Source organism: Capra hircus, chromosome 3 (genome assembly GCF_001704415.2).
Source record: "Capra hircus breed San Clemente chromosome 3, ASM170441v1, whole genome shotgun sequence".
Taxonomy (NCBI): domain Eukaryota; kingdom Metazoa; phylum Chordata; class Mammalia; order Artiodactyla; family Bovidae; genus Capra; species Capra hircus.
The window spans coordinates 61,811,641-61,828,144 of NC_030810.1; the positions used below are offsets into that span (position 1 = coordinate 61,811,641).

A 16,504-nucleotide genomic window follows, 5' to 3' on the forward strand; every position below is an offset into this window, starting at 1 on the left:
ATCTCCTTATCTCTCTGATCTTGTAGCCTACAACTCTCTCCCTTACTCAACCATTAGCCACCCCAGTGCTCCTCATGCTTGCCGGGACTTTCCTATCTCAGAACCTTTACACTGTCAGTTTGAAGTTTCTTCTCCTTAACGTCTGTATTACTTATCTCTGCCCTTTCAAATCTAACCAAAGTCGTCATCTTTGTGAGGCCCAACCTAACATTATTTAAAATTGGAACCCCCCCCCACAGCTTCCTAAAACTCTCTTCCCTTGCTCTTATATAATCTTCAACCATAATACAGAGTTCACTTAGTTTTATTTGTTGTTTGTTTGGTACATCTCTTTTACTAGAATGTAAGCCCAGCAGGATTGGAGAAGGAAAGGGCATCCCACTCCAGTACTCTTGCCTGGAGAATCCCAGGGACGGGGGAGCCTGGTGGGCTGCAGTCCATGGGGTCTTGAAGAGTCAAACACGACTGAGCGACTTCACTTTCACTTTTCACTTTCATGCATTGGAGAAGGCAATGGCAACCCACTCCAGTGTTCTTGCCTGGAGAATCCCAGGGACGGGGGAGCCTGGTGGGCTGCCGTCTGTAGGGTCACACAGGGTCAGACATGACTGAAGTGACTTAGCAAACCCAGCAGGGACAGATTTTGTCTCATTGTTCACTGCTGTGTGTGTGCTCAGTCGCATCCAACTCTTTGTGACCCCATGAACTGTAGCCCACCAGGTTTTTCTGTCCCTGGAATTTTCCAGGCAAGACTGCTGGAGTCAGTTGCCATTTCCTTTTCCAGAGGATCTTCCTGACCCAGGGATCGAACGTGAGTCTCACCTCCTGCATTGGCAGGAGGATTCTTTACTACCATTGAGCCACCTGGGAAGCCGTCACTGATGTATGCCCAGTGCCTAAATCAGTGCCTGGTACTTAGTGATTAGTACTCAATAATTATCGGTGAATAAATATAACTTTAAGTGGATGTTTTTCATTCCAAATAAACCACCTTGGCCAAGTATATACATGTTCCTATGCTGCTGCTTAAAAGTATCACATTTGTAGACATGGAATTTTTGAAAAGAATTCTTTCTTTGAGAATAAATCTGATTTTTGGAATAGTCCAAAAGTTATTCAGACTCAAATCTGATGAACACATTCTGGAGTCATGTTAAAAATGCCAAAACCTGTGTTTTCCAACTAAGTTACTGCATTTGGGTGGATAGGGAAAGGTCAAAAAACAAAATGTGTTTGATTTTCTGAGACAGTAAAGTGACTGTGAACATAATTTCAAAGAGGAGTTCTAAAAATAACACTAGTAGCAAGTTGCAGGAAGAGTGTACATATATTTTAAGCTCTATATGTTTCAGTGTATGTATGAGTGAATCTCTTCCAACATGTCTGGTTTGCAGACTTCCATTCTTGCCCTTATTTTTTTTTTTTCAAAACTGAAGATCAGATTGTCCCTGCTGCCCTCTCCTTCAGTTAAGAATCTTTCATGGCCTTTCATAGTGCTTAGATGAAATTGACCTTCCTACCCAGATCTTGCATGATCTGACCCCTATACTCCTCTTGGAATGTTCACTTTGGTATACTAAAGTGGTATACTATATGCAGCGGCCCCCTTTTTTCTTGTCTGGCCCTTTGAACCTGCAGTTCAGTCTGCTGGAAGGTTCTTCCAACAAGAGTTCAACAGTGTGACTTTATTTTCCATCATTGAGATCCCACTTCCATATATCCCATGTCTGGTTTGTCTACTTATTTGCTTGCTGGTTGTCTGTTTCCTCCCACTAGAATGTAAACCCCATGAAGGCAGGGACCTTGCTGATCATATTTGCCTCTGTAGCCCCAACCTCTTCATGCCTTCACTGGACGGTTGCTAAGCATACTGTTAGAAGTGAAATTGCTTTACATTGTATTAACTCCTGTGATATATAAATTTTTATAAGTATGTATTATTACAATTTTAAAGTATTTTAATTTTGCTGAAATAAACAGGCTCTGATTTTTAACACATGTAATAAATCAATAATCTACTCCATATTTACGTATTTTTTTTCAAAAACCAGTTTTTCAAATAACCCAGCAAGCATGCAGGTCACATGGCTTCTAATAACATGTATCTTCAAATCTGGATAATAGTGGGCCAACCTATAAAGGCTTTCGAATTACGGTGTAATTCGTACCATCTGGATTGTTTCAATAGCAGCAACAGTTTCTGGATCTAGTGAGGAACATTGCTTGTCAAGGCCTGTGTACTATAACAGATGAGAAGAAGGGCTGAGTCACCTCTCCTTAACGCCCCCACTTTCATTATTTCTATGCCCTGGCCAGAACTCTTTCAAGGGGTGATAGAGTGGAAAAACAAAGTCTCGCTAGATTCTGTACTAGGAACTTTCATATCTATAACCTCATTTGATTCACAAGATCAATTTAAGCTGTTTGTAATTAACTATAAAATACAGGCCAAATTCCAAAGGCCCTGAGACTTCAGAGTCCTCACTGTGGGCTGGAGTGGCCCAGGGAGTTCTCCATGGAGGAGAAGGAAAGGGACTAGGGCCTTGGGACAATCTGACTCTGCAAGCCTGACAGTAGGCAGAGACCAGGCCATTTTTAGGTCTGCTTCCTGGTCTAAAAGGTGGCCTTACTCTTAGCTGTGCTTGGCTCCTCTAACTCCTGAGTGAGTCTCTGCATCATGCTGCATTTCCAAAGATGATTCGTTTCTGGCCAATCCCGTTGGATTTAGGCCAGTAATAGTTTAGCTTGAAACGAGTCCTATGCCATTTATAAAGTGCTGGCTGAGTTTGCAGAAAAAGCAGACCCTTATAGTTCCGTCTTTTTCTCATCTCTACCCAGGTGAAGATTCTCAGAAAACTATCCATTACCCATCCTGCTGCTTGTCACGACCCTACCCCCATCCGGCCCCACCACCAGAGACAAACAGAACAGCAGACAAAATGCTTGATCATCTTCTAGGAATTTCACTGTTAGTGCTTTAGATTTTTGTCTGGTGTGCTGAATGTTCTGCTCTATCATTTCTTTTGAAAGTGGATTTTTTTTTTCATTTGTTGAGTGTTTCGTTGTTGTTGTTGTTCAATTGTTTTTGAGCCTAGTGATTTTTACCAAGCTCTAACTCCGATTTTCAACTTTCTCTTTGTCCTAAAATTGATATGTCATGTAAAATTTGATTTTGCATAAATCACTCCAACAGTTAATAAGGGGCTATCATAGAAAATTAATCAGGTACCAACCAGAGTAGTTCTCAAACACTATATTTCCAAAAGAGAAGTATTTCCCTTAGGAATTGCAGTGAGTGCACAGGCAGAACACAGGAGCACAGAAACTCTCCACACAGCTTACCTTGCTGACCGCAGTGACCTCCAGACCTTTCTCATACAGAGCAATGTGGCTCAGTCCTCATTTCTACACTTGCAGATTTTAAACACCGAGCATCAAGAGGACAACAGAAGAGACTCCAAGGAAGTAGGAAGACTATAAATGACCCAAAATGTTTTTTAGTTATACTGAAATCTATTTAAAAACCACATAGCACAAAGATCCAGCCTTAACTTGAATAGTTGTGACATCATTCAACACCAAACCACCCTTTTATTTCACATAGTCTTAGTTTTCCTGCTCTTATTTTTAAATTTCCTTAACTGTTTCATGAATACTTATTAAATGATTACCATGTGAGAGACTGAGAGATTTTAAGTCCCTGCTCACTACAAGAGGGCTTCCCTGGTGGTTCAGATGGTGAAGAATCTGCCTGCAATGCAGGAGACCCATGTTTGATCCCTGGATCAGGAAGATCCCCTGGAAGAGGAAATGGCAACCCACTTCAGTATTCTTGCCTGGAGAATCCCATGGACAGAGGAGCCTGGTGGTCTACAGTCCATGGTGTTGCAAACAGTCAGAGACGACTGAGCAACTAACAACTGCCTTCTTCTTCTTTTACTACAAGAACTCAGAGTTTCCCAGGAAGACAGAATGATCCATTGACACTTGAGTCTGACTGCCTGCGCTGAAATACTGTCTAGCCCACTGGGGTCCATGTTGACATCATTGAGCTCCCAAATCCACCTGGGGTTTTCTTCCTCCGGGCATTCTTTTTAGTAAACAATAAATGCTTCATGGTCTACATCACTTCTAGTTAGGTTGTTTGATAATTGCAGCCAAATACAATACATTGAAAAAAGAACTTTCATGAAGTGATCTGAGGGTGTGATATTTCACTTTATTGGTACAAATATATTCAACTGCCACATGTGGAAATAGTCAAGTGAGCAAAAACGTCAATGAAAAATGAAGTATAGGAGTTATTTACAGAGGGCTGAATGAAATAATTAAAGAAGAAGTAGGAACATGTGGGACTGTGTCTTTGCTTTGAACTGTAACTATGTATCTTGGATATTAACATTTTTCTAAATTTTATTTTTCTTTACTGATTTAACTAGGTCAGAAAAATTAAGATACATTGATAAATACAACTTTTCATGAAATAATTTGCTATTCTGAAAATTTTAGGTTTCAGCTAAATGTCTTCTGGCTAGTCTTTATGTTATATATATATTCCAACAAAAGTCATATGTAAATAATGTATTTAGAAATCAAGTCATAATCTAGATGTACTAGTGAAGCTAAATATTTAAAATTAAATCTATTTGCATAATGAATGACACTTTTGTAGGAAAAATAATCTCCTTATTATTCATCCAGTCTATAAGATCATATTTTAATATGTTGGATTTTCTTAAGAGAGTTCTACTTATCCTTACTTCCTAAGCTCAGTTCGCTGGTTTTTTTTTTTTTTTTTTTTTTCTGTTTTCTCTATTTTTTGGCCACAGCATTTGGCATGGGGAATCCTAGTTCCCCAATAGAAATCGAACCCATGCACTCACTATGTAATGAAAGTATGGCGTCTTAACCACTGGACAATCAGGGAAGTCCCTTCACCTAACCTTATTTAAAATCCAAACTTTTGTGTACTACTTTAATGAAGAGTTTCGTGCTATGAATCTCAGTACAGAAAACAGAGATGTTGCAATCAACAAAACAAATTTTAGCTTTTTATTCTGCAACTGACAATGCAATTTTGTCTTAGTAATAAATTTCCATTTGATCTCATTATTTCTATTCACTAGGTAAAGTTTTGTTTTGTTTCTACATTCTCAGTGAAGAAGAAATCTGAAAGCTTGATTCCTGGTGGATTTTATTTTCTGCTTTGTAAACCTCTATCAATGATGTCATCAAATAATTGTTCAAATTGAAATACAGTGGAAGAGAATCCCCTTTATATCTCATATTATCCATACAGGATAAATCACCCCATAAAAATTCAGAGTTGAAAAACTTAGATATCAATTAAAATATAGTATTGATTTAAAGTAACTGATTAAGGTTTTACAATAGTGAGTGAATCTGCCTGTCCCTTTAAAAAGAAAAGCTATTGCGTTCTGGTTGCTGAGCTCTCTTGGATTTATTTTATCTTAGCAGCTGTTCCTGAAGTCACTGTTATTCAAATGAGGGTTTTCAAGCTCTTTGTTGTGTTTTTTCATAACTTATGGTATATGCTATCAAACATAAAACTCAAATTTAGAATGGGGTGGAGGTGAGGACAATTAGAAATATAGGAGAAATAAAGCAATACTGAAAAAAATCTCTAATTTTCATTTAACAAAGACTGTTGAGTATGATCTCCTGAAGCCCCAATGATAGTAGCAAGGCAAAACCCCTGAACCTCTAAGCACCAGAAGTTGGGATGGTATATTTAGTAATAGCGTATGTGTGGGGGAAGATATCCTAAATGGAAATAATGGGACTTTCCGTGGTTATAAAAGATGGGGAAAGAACACATCAAAAGGTGGGAGGGGGGTTCATGTTTGGGAACGCATGTAAGAATTAAAGATTTTAAAATTAAAAAAAATAAAAAACTAAAAAAAAAAAAGAGAACACATCAAACGCTTTTCTTGCCACTTCAAAATAAGCAGATCATAAATTTTACCTAACATAGGCTATGCTTTGATCTAGAAAGAATAACTTTAAATCTCATATTACCTTTTGTTTCTTTTATTTTTGTTATTGTTTTCTTAAGAGGTAGCATAAGTCTGTAAACTCTGAGCAAGGAACCTGGCTTCGCCTCATACTTGTACTTTTCATTTAATTTACAAATTAAGTGATTAGTTTTGCTAAGAGAAAAGTATATATGGAATTTTGATTTCTTTAGGACTCAGTCTTATGAAACTCATTTCTAGTCATGTATAATCATTTCCTAGTATGAATGTCAATGATTTATTGAGTAATTATTGTCAAACAGTATTCTAAGTGCTTACATATTAATTCTTTGAATTCTCAATACAACCCTATGAGGTAGGTATCATTATTGCCTTTATTTCTAAATTAGTAATTAAGAAAGCAGAGGTTAATTTGCTCAAGAATACCCTGCTAGGAAATTTCAGAGTTAGGGTTTACAGAGCCCTTGTCTTAACCACCATGTCATACCCAGTATTTAGGACTGCCTTAAGCTCTCGTTCGCCAGTCATTTTTGTTCAAATGCCTGCTGACTACTGAATAGAAATCTTCAAACCAGAATAACCATATCTGCCCATGTTTATGAAGACTCCCCAGTAGTACAGAGCATGGATAGTTTTAAGGGACTCAATTCCACATTCTTAACTTTCATTTCTTTTTTTAAAAATATTTATTTATTTATCTGCTGCTCCAGGTCTATGGGAAGCGGATTCTAGTTCCCTGACCTGGAACTGAACCCGGGCCCCCTGCTTGAGAGCACAGAGTCAGCCACTGGACCACCAGGGAAGTCCCTCAACTTCCATTCTTATACATTCCTAAAATTTATGTGCCTGAAAATATGCTTTCAATCTCTTTTCCATACCCCCCCTTTTTTTTTAACAATTTCCATTTTCCCGTTTAACATAAGAAAGTCTTTCTTCTCACAAATTCTACATCATATTGTAGTGTGTTGACTTCAGTTGCACAAAACATGGAAAATCAGAAGCCTGTGTGAGTGCTGAGAAAGGGAATAACCATGATGACTGGGGAACAAAAGTGTGTCACCTGCTAGAGTACTAACGATAATTTAAATGGCTTTAGTTCAGATTTCAGCTTGAAGGGGGCCGAGGTGCAATTTTCTCAGTCCTCTGCAATCCAGGTTTATCTGACACCAGCTGCCTCACCATGTCGCCTAAGTGAGACACTAAGGAGACACAGTTATATACCTGAGGGGCACCTGTGGGGAAATCCGTGCCACATCTGTCCTGGCCCCCGAGCTTAGCCCCCTAGGTCTGTCTCCAAAAGAGGTTGGTGATAACATTGCAAAGGCAGCTGGTGATTGGAAGGGTCTGAGGACTACAGTGAAATGGAGCATTCAGAACAGACAGGCCTAGATTGAGGTGGTACCTTCTGTGTCTATCCTGATCATCAAAGCCTTTAAGGAGCAACCAAAAGACAGAAAGAAGCAGAAAAATATTAAGCACAGTGGAGACATCACTTTTGATGAGATCATCCACATTGCCCAGCAGATGCAACACCAGTCTTTAGCTGCAGAATACTCTGGAACCATTAAAGAGATCCTGGGGACTGCCAGGTGTGTGGGCTCTGATGTGGATGGCAGTCATCCTCATGACATCATAGATGAATGACGACAGTGGTGTGGTGGAATGCCCAGCTAGTTAAGAACTGCAAAGGAACGTAATTCAATAAAGGGCTATTTGACAACCAGTAGGAAGAAAAGATGCTTTAAGGAACGGACCATCACATGGTTTGGGGGATATAGTTGAAACCAGTTCAAGGAACTGAGTAACAGGGCTACAGCAAATCCCTTCAGCTCCCATCTACTTACTTCTGTGAACTAACTGCTTCAGCAATTATATCTATAAGAACAGTATCGAACTCATGATTAGAGTTGGGGTGAAACTCAGTATTACTCTATAATACTCATTCCCAAATCCACTGGGGAAAAAAGCCCCTTCCATTTTGCTAACAGACATGTTTTATTTTTATGCTTAAAAATAGTCATCAATTTGTAATATAGCCATGTTTGATCAGTTGTGTACTGCTACCAATTTTAGTGACACCTCCATCCAGAGACAAAACTAGAAACTTAGAGTTAACAGAAAGCAAAATTATGTAAATATATAGTTGTAAAAAATGATGCAGTCATCAATACAAATTTTTCAAGTATGAAAATATGCAATAAAATAGCAGTCTGTGGGAGCAATGGAAATATGGAAATGAAAACATGAGTTCAAGAAGAAGAAGGAACAATGTAAAATTTCTGGCTGTTAAAGAATAACTAGGTCACATATATTTAAAATGAATAATGTTGGGTTAAAAAAGTACTATGGGATTTAGACTCTTTGGGGTAACTTTAAAAGAGTGAGCTAACAGCTTTATTTTAAAATATCATGAATTGCATGCAATATGCTGGAAATGATGCTCTGCAAACGTACATTGAAAAATTACAGGTGGCAACATAAAAATACAGGAAAGATGCAAATTTTTCAAAATTCTTTCAGGGAGGTATGTGAGCAGAAAGTTTGAAGACCACTAATCTTGAAGCCACAAAAGATCTCCCCCGGGGTACTTAAAATTTGGTCCAAGTAATCATTAACAGTACCATTTTACATATTAAAAACATGGTCGCTGTGTAAATAAAATGCCCTTAGTCACTGCTCTTTGCCCTGGATATTCAGCAAATGCTAGCAAATGAGAACTGAATATACCACTTTGAGTTGTCACGGTTACTTTTCCTGTGCTAGTCTAGCATCTCTAAAGAGGGCTACTGTGTGTAACTATGTCCACCATACTGCGTATGTTTTAGGAAAACAGTAAAACAAAGCTTTTAAGGTAAATGTGCCAGAAGATTTTCCTGTGATTTTTCTATCAATATAAGCCTAGTCTATGAGCTCCTTAGGCTAAATATTTTCCAAACCCAAATTTAGGACCCATGATCGGATATGTGAAAGTGTTCTTTAAACAGGCAGCTTACTGGAAATCAGAAATTTCCTGAAAATCCAGGGATTCAGGTCAAAATAAGTAGGTATGATCCACAGCACATCTACTATCTCAAAGTGAAAGTCTTATAACATTTTCTAGTACGAAACTTGGATTCTAGAAAGCATGGATTCTCATTTTATTCTGCTACTGATCCTCAATAAATCTTCTCTGGGCTTCATTTTCTTCATGTGTAAAAGAAGTGGGATTGCTTACTTATTTTTTGTTCCTTTTCTGTGCAGAAGATTACTGAGCACCTGCCATGTACTGGATTCAAAGGTGAATGAGACAAAGTAAGTCCCTTCCCTCAAGGTGCTTCCAGGCTGTGAGGACACTGAGACTGTTAATTTGTTTACAGATAATTACAACACAGACTGATAAATGCTGTAACAGAGGAGTGTGGAAAGGCATAGATATCGGTGGCTCAGTGAAGGGAAGTGTCAAGTTAATGAAGACTTCATGCAGAACCAAACTCTGAAATGTATCTCTTTTTTTGGTCCATCTCATGCTTTAAATTTTTTTAAATTTTCATTCCTTTTAGTTATTTTTCTTTTAATTTATTTTTAATTGGAGGATAATTGCAAATTTGTGTTGATTTCTGCCATACAACTAGAATTACCCAGAAGTATACATATGTCCCCTCTCGCTTGAGCCTCCCTCCCACCCCCGCATTAAATTTCCTTTGCTTTTGAAGATGTAGCAATACATCTATATAATATAAAATTCAAAATGTATAAAAAGGCATGCTATGAAAAGTTTCCCTGTATCTTCCCTTCACCAGCCTAGTTTCTCTCCTCCAACACAATCAGGACTGCCAATTTCTTGTATATTCTTCCAAAGATTTTAATCATGTCTTAAAAAGAATGGGTGTAAGATAATCAAGTAAAAAAGAGACGGAGGGAGCATTGCGACAAAGGGAACAAGCAGAGTTTGTGGGGGAGTTGGGCCTTTGGGGCTGCAGGGCAGTGCTTCGAGGGCTCTTTCCATGCTAAGTTTGGATCTGATCATGAAGCATTAGGACAGCCACCCATGCTAAGCAGAGATGGTGCCTGATTAAAATAATGATTTAGAAAGAGCACTCTGGCAGAAACGAGGAGAACAGATTGGAGAGAGGTGAGATGAATGAGGGAGACCAGTTAGGAGGCAATCGTAATAATCCAAGGAAGTACTAATGAGAAACTAAGGCAGGACAGAATCAGTCAGCATTGGAAAGGGGGCCAACATGGAGTTATTAAGGAAGAAGGATGAACAGCATTACTGGATCAATTGGATTCCGATGGATTTAATTCCTGTCTGTTTTCACCTAAGAATTGCCTGCGTCAAGTTCTAAGAATAATTAGACATAATTATACACACACACACACACACATACACACGCGTGCACACACGCCACTGAAGCAGTCACCAGGGTACTCCATATTGTCTTAGATGTTAATCTCAGTGAGGTGGAGATGTCCAAGCTTCACAGGTCAAATTTCATCACTCAGATTCTTATCCCTGGGCTTCCCTGGTGGCTCACTGGTAAAGAATTCGCTTACCAATGCGGAAGCCAGGAGTTTGATCCTTGGTCATGGGAAGACCCCACGTGCCACAGAGCAACTAAGGCCATGTGTCAAAACTATTGAGCCTGTACTCTAGAGCCTGAGAATTGCACCTACTGAGCCCACGTGCCGCAGAAGGAAAGCCACTGCAATAAGACCGAGCACCACAACTAGAGAGGAGCCCCTGCTCCCTGCAACTAGAGAAAAAACGAAAAATCCTTGCAGCAACGAAGACCCAACGCAGGCCAAAATAAAATATAAATAAGTAATGAATTTATTTTTAGAAAAAAATACTACTCTGTCATCAGAAAAATCCTCTGTAAACACACTTCTCTGAACAGCCCCTTCCCTTTCTATAATAGTTCTGAGGGAAACCTGTGTTCCCTGAGGACACTGCATTCCCTGCAGCCCTCGTGAGTGGCGGCCAGCTTTCTTTGACCTCAGGCACCACTGGGTGAGAAGGTGCTCCAGGTGTTCCAAGTCCTTGTCTCTTTCTTGGCCTCCCCCAACAGGGTCACTGAAGCTCATGCTCTGAAGCTCACCTCCAGACCTCTTGCTGTGGTCTCCTCCTGTCCTCCTGGTCTTTCCCACACGTTCTTCGGAGATTTCAGCACCAGGTTTACTGTCTGTCTCCCTTTCTCCTGTCATTATTCTTGGTGATTTCAATATCCACACGGCTGGTACATCCAATCTCATGGACTCTATCCCTCAACCTCTTTACCTCCAGTGATCTTTTCTTCCGCCACTCCACTCCAGCCAAAAAACCCCACAGTTATCCTTGTCATTTTTTATAACTGCCTCCTCTCAATTATCTCAGTGTCAAGCGTTTTACTTCTACATCCAGCTCATGCCCTAAGCTCAAAAATTCTTCCACTCTACCAGGCGCTTTGTTCATTTGAGCCTATTGCCTTTTCACTGTTTTATTTCCATCCCTCAGGCCCTCATTCTCTCCTTACCTAACTTAAATTCCATGGTCCTGCATTATAATTAACTCCTTTAAATCCGCTGTTACCTCTTTCAACCTTTTATTGCTTCCATTATATCATTCTTTAAAAAAAAATCCCCACTCTAGGAATAGTCCTGTCTCTACCTTCTCTGTTTCTGCTCTTAAGAATCTAAATATACCTCAAGAAAAAAACTGATTATGCTGACATCAGACCTTATGTTGACTCTTATTGCTAATTGTCGATTCTTCTGTATTTTCTTAATCTATTTATTTGACTCTCCCAGGGCTATTTCTTTCACAAAGCTTCATCACCTTCCCCCTATTTCATTGACCATTACTCTCAGACAAATATAAGCAGCAACAGAAACTGTCACCATCCAACGCCCCTCCTTCTTGCATCTGTGCCCGTATGCCATCTTTCCCTTCTATTGCAATGAGTGAGCTGTTCAGTCTGTGCCTACCATCCCCTTCACTGGTGCACTGGATTCCAGGCCCCGCTATTCCCATGGTTACCTCACTGTCTTTCTATACGTTCAAATTTTTTTTTTCTCTCTGTTAAGTCATTCTCATTAATGAACAAACCACTTTTAAAAACATTACCCCCTTGACTTCATATTTCCTCCAACTACCATACCATCTCATCCTTTCGCTTACCTTTACAGAAAAAATTCCTTTAAATAATTGTCTGTGCTCAGCATCTCCACATCTTTACCTCCAGGTAGCTCCTGAGTTACTTATTATGGCTTTTCACCAAAGAGAGATGAGAATTGGATATATTCCAGGAAATTCTGAGAAGAGACTTTGTTTCAGCTTGGTTGATATGCCTACTCCTTGAACCAATCACCGTGTTATGAGAAATGTGGTCACATAGCATAGTCTGGATCATGGACTAACACCCTCTGCCAGAGGCAGAGTTACCCTGATTGGCAGTTCCAGCGGAACCACAGGGAGTAAATGAGGAGCAGTTAAGGAGTGGTGCTCTCACCGAAGAGAAAGGGACACAGGACAAACGTAAAAAACAGATATCCTGATAAAGTTCCAAAGGAGGAATAGGGGCCTGGAACTGGGTGGCAGACAAATCCTAGAAGGATGTCTGCAGTATAATTTAAATCACAGTTCATTCCATAACAAAGCAGAGTGGGTGAAATAAATTTCAATGCCTTATCTGATTATCTGGGCTTCCCTGCTGGCTCAGTGGTAAAGAATCTGCCTGCCAATGCAGGAGATGAGGGTTTGATCCCCAGATAGGGAACATCCCTGGAGAAGGAAATGGCAACCCATTGCAGTATTCTTTCCTGGAAAATCCCATGGACAGAGGAGCTGCTGGGCTACAATCTGTAGGGTCACAAAAGAGTCCAACACAGCTTAAAGACTAAACAACAATCCAATCATCTATAACATATAAATAATAAAAATAATTTTTAAAGTACTTTTCTAAAATAATATTAGGCAAAGTCTCTATAAAGTAAAACTTAGAAAAAGAATCTAGCTTATGTTGCAAACTGGCAACACATCCAAATCAGAGCAAGACAATAAGTTTTACTCATCATTGTCATGAGAAATAAAGGTTTAAGTTCAGCACACTTTAAATTTAGCACACTTCTTGCAAACCCAGAGTAGGAAATAAAAAGCACGAACACATTCTAAAATATTCAAACAAAAATAGCCTTAAGAAACAAAAGTAAGCATTTGAAGTTATGTGTGTACAGAAAGATTTGCTATCTCATTTGTTTAGTGTAATGATAATTGTTGACAAAATGCCTCTTTTCTCAACTTTATAAAACAAAACAAAACAAACGAAATAAAATGGGAAAAAAAAAAAACCTGCTGGAGATTTTGAGACACGAAAGTTCTCAGAACTGCTGTTCGCATTATGTAATATGAGGAACTATTTATAATCCCAGCATTTTCAGAATTCAACATATTTAAATGTTGCTACCTGATTTTACAAGCCAAGAGATTTAAAGCTAGAACTGCAAGCAATATGGATAGAACAGTCAAACCCAGACCAGATGGCTCTTTAATGCTTTTTAAGTAGGCTGGTGGTAACGTCGTGTTATCTGAGGACCCAAAATAGCTCTTCAAAAATCTCTCTCTTATCTAAGAGACTTGATGCCTGAAACCCCACCTTTAGCAATTGGGGAAAGTTAGAGGATATATCCTGGAGGAGGGCATGGCAACCCACTCCAGTATTCTTGCCTGGAGAATCCCCATGGACAGAGGAGACTGGTAGGCTGCACATCCATGGGGTTGCAAAGAGTCGGACACAACTGAGTGACTAAGCTCACACATACGCCCTTGTACTTAGTTGCTCAGTCATGTCCAACTCTTTGCAACCCATGGACTGTCTCCCACCAGGCTCCTCTGTCCATGGGGATTCTCCATCCAAGAATACTGGAGTGGGTTGCCATGCCCTCCTCCAGGGGATCTTCCCGAACCCAGTTCTCCCACGTTGCAGGTGGATCTTTACCATCTGAGCCACCAGGGAAGCCCTAAAGTTATGTTATTATGCCCCTCCTCCCAAGCTTTCTGATCCAATCTTTAAAGGCATGAGGGCAAGCTGATTTTCAATTGTAGAGCAAATTTCATCAACTTTTCACAAGGGTTTTAGGCTGAGTGACAACCTTCTGATGTCCCTGTGGGTCCAGCAGTGTTCACCAATTTCTACTTCTGATTACATCAATATTTTCCTTCAAAAGCTGACATTCAAACCCAAAATGTGCTCCAGTAATATGGTTCTGGGTTTTTATTTCTTTAAACTTCTTTCTGCTTGCAAATTTATTTGTTAGAAACTGGAACTTAGATGCAATAAAAATAACTGTACTCTCCAAAAAGATAAAATAGATCTGAAGCTACGTGCAACAGGAAAGTATTTATAACAAAGTCAGTTTACAGGAATTATTCATAACAAAGATAGTTTAAAGATGTATTTAGCTGAGTGGCATATATCTGCCTTAGGTAATAGTTTGGAGAGGCTTTTAAGTTCTTTAAAGAGTTTTGAAGCCAAGTGAGTGGTAGAAGTCAACACTGCTGCTGCTGCTAAGTCACTTCAGTCATGTCCAACCCTGTGTGACCCCATAGATGGCAGCCCACCAGGCTCCCCCGTCCCTAGGATTCTCCAGGCAAGAACACTGGAGTGGGTTGCCATTTCCTTCTCCAATGCGTGAAAGTGAAAAGCGAAAGTGAAGAGTCATGCCCGACTCTTAGCAACCCCATGGACTGTAGCCCACCAGGCTCCTCCGTCCATGGGATTTTCCAGGCAAGAGTACTGGAGTGGGGTGCCATTGCCTTCTCCGGAAGTCAACACTGCTATCACCCAAAAGGCCAAAGCTAAAAACACAATCATGGTACCACTGAGTATTCACCCACAGGAGCTTCCAATTTGTCAGGTGATGAATGGTTTATCTGATTAATAAACTCCAACAACCTGCTCTGAATACAGCACCATACCCTCGCTCTTTGTTTGCAAGAGTTCTTAGCTGTGAGTATATCAAATGCTGGCTAGAATCAGGCCCACCTTCTCCCAGGGGAGAGTCCACTGTCTGTCTTCTCTACAGAGGCCTGAATAGAAATAAATCAGCCATTCAATATGCCTACTCAGTTAAAAGCCTATTCCCTGAGGGCTGACCTCAATCCCACGGTGAATGGGGAACCAATTAGCATATCACCAATCCCAGTGTACCAGGCATTGTCTGGTAAACAAAAAGAAATTAGAAACACAGGAGTGGGACACAAAAGCAGAGACAAATTAATGCTCTATGTGTGTTAATGTTTATCTTTGCTTAAATAAAGATTTTTGAGACAAGTGGTCAGTCATCTGTAAATAAATGCCTAGTTAGATGGTGGGGTGGAGGCAGTGTTGTTCATTCAATAGAACACTCAAGATTTAGATTTCACAGGTGAGCTTTAGAATCATTAAAGACTGCCTCCTGCCATTAAACTCTTATTACCTATTGGTTTTGCTTTTAGTAGCGCAAAGAGTCGGACACGACTGAGCAACTGAACTGAACTGAACTGAGGGCTCTATCAAATTGTATTTATATGTTTAGCTGTTTACTCTGTTAGACAAAAAAATGAGACTGCAGGAATCAACAGTGGTTAGCAGAACAAGCTAAATGATTAGATGAAGGTCAGCAAAGCTCAGAACATGGAAAAGTCTACAAGATAGATGACATAGATTTTCCAATAAATGAAATACAAGAAAAATAAAAAATAAGAGGAAAGAGAAATCTATAAAAGAGACATAGAGACATAGTGACTACATGCAATGTGTAGACCTTGTTTGGATTTTGCTGTAAATAAATGTTTAAAACATTATGAGAAAATTGAGGATATTTGAATACTGGAATTAAATAAAGCCTTTATACTGCATATACATAGTTATACTGAATATATATAGTTAAAATAATATGATGTCTAGGATTTGTTTCAAAATATACAAGGTTATTGATTGTCCATGGTTAATAACTATTAAGGTTGAGAGATAAGTATATGGAGATTCTTTATATTGCCCTCTCTTCTTTTATGTTTGAAATTATCCATAATAAAACTTTTTTTAATCAGCAAAATATGAATAATAAAACAGAAACTATTCTTGTTAGAAATACACTACAGTACTTCTACATGTTCTTATTTAAGGACACTGTAAAAGTCCAATCAAAGTTCATAAACATTCATCCTTATGTGAATGAATAGGCATCACTTCAGTTCAGTTCAGTCGCTCAGTCGTGTCCGACTCTTTGCGACCCCATGAATCACAGCACGCCAGGCCTCCCTGTCCATCACCAAATCCCAGAGTTCACTCAGACTCACATCCATCCAGTCAGTGATGCCATCCAGCCATCTCATCCTCTGTCGATACCTTCTCCTCCTGCCCCAAATCCCTCCCAGCATCAGAGTCTTTTCCAATGAGTCAACTCTTCGCATGAGGTGGCCGAAGTACTGGAGTTTCAGCTTTAGCATCATTCCTTCCAAAGAAATCCCAGGGCTGATCTCCTTCAGAATGGACTGGTTGGATCTCCAT

General features: G+C 39.5%; 1 pseudogene; it reads left to right on the forward strand.

Annotated features, from left to right (window-relative positions):
* LOC102187095 lies at positions 7,083 to 7,688 on the forward strand (annotated as a pseudogene).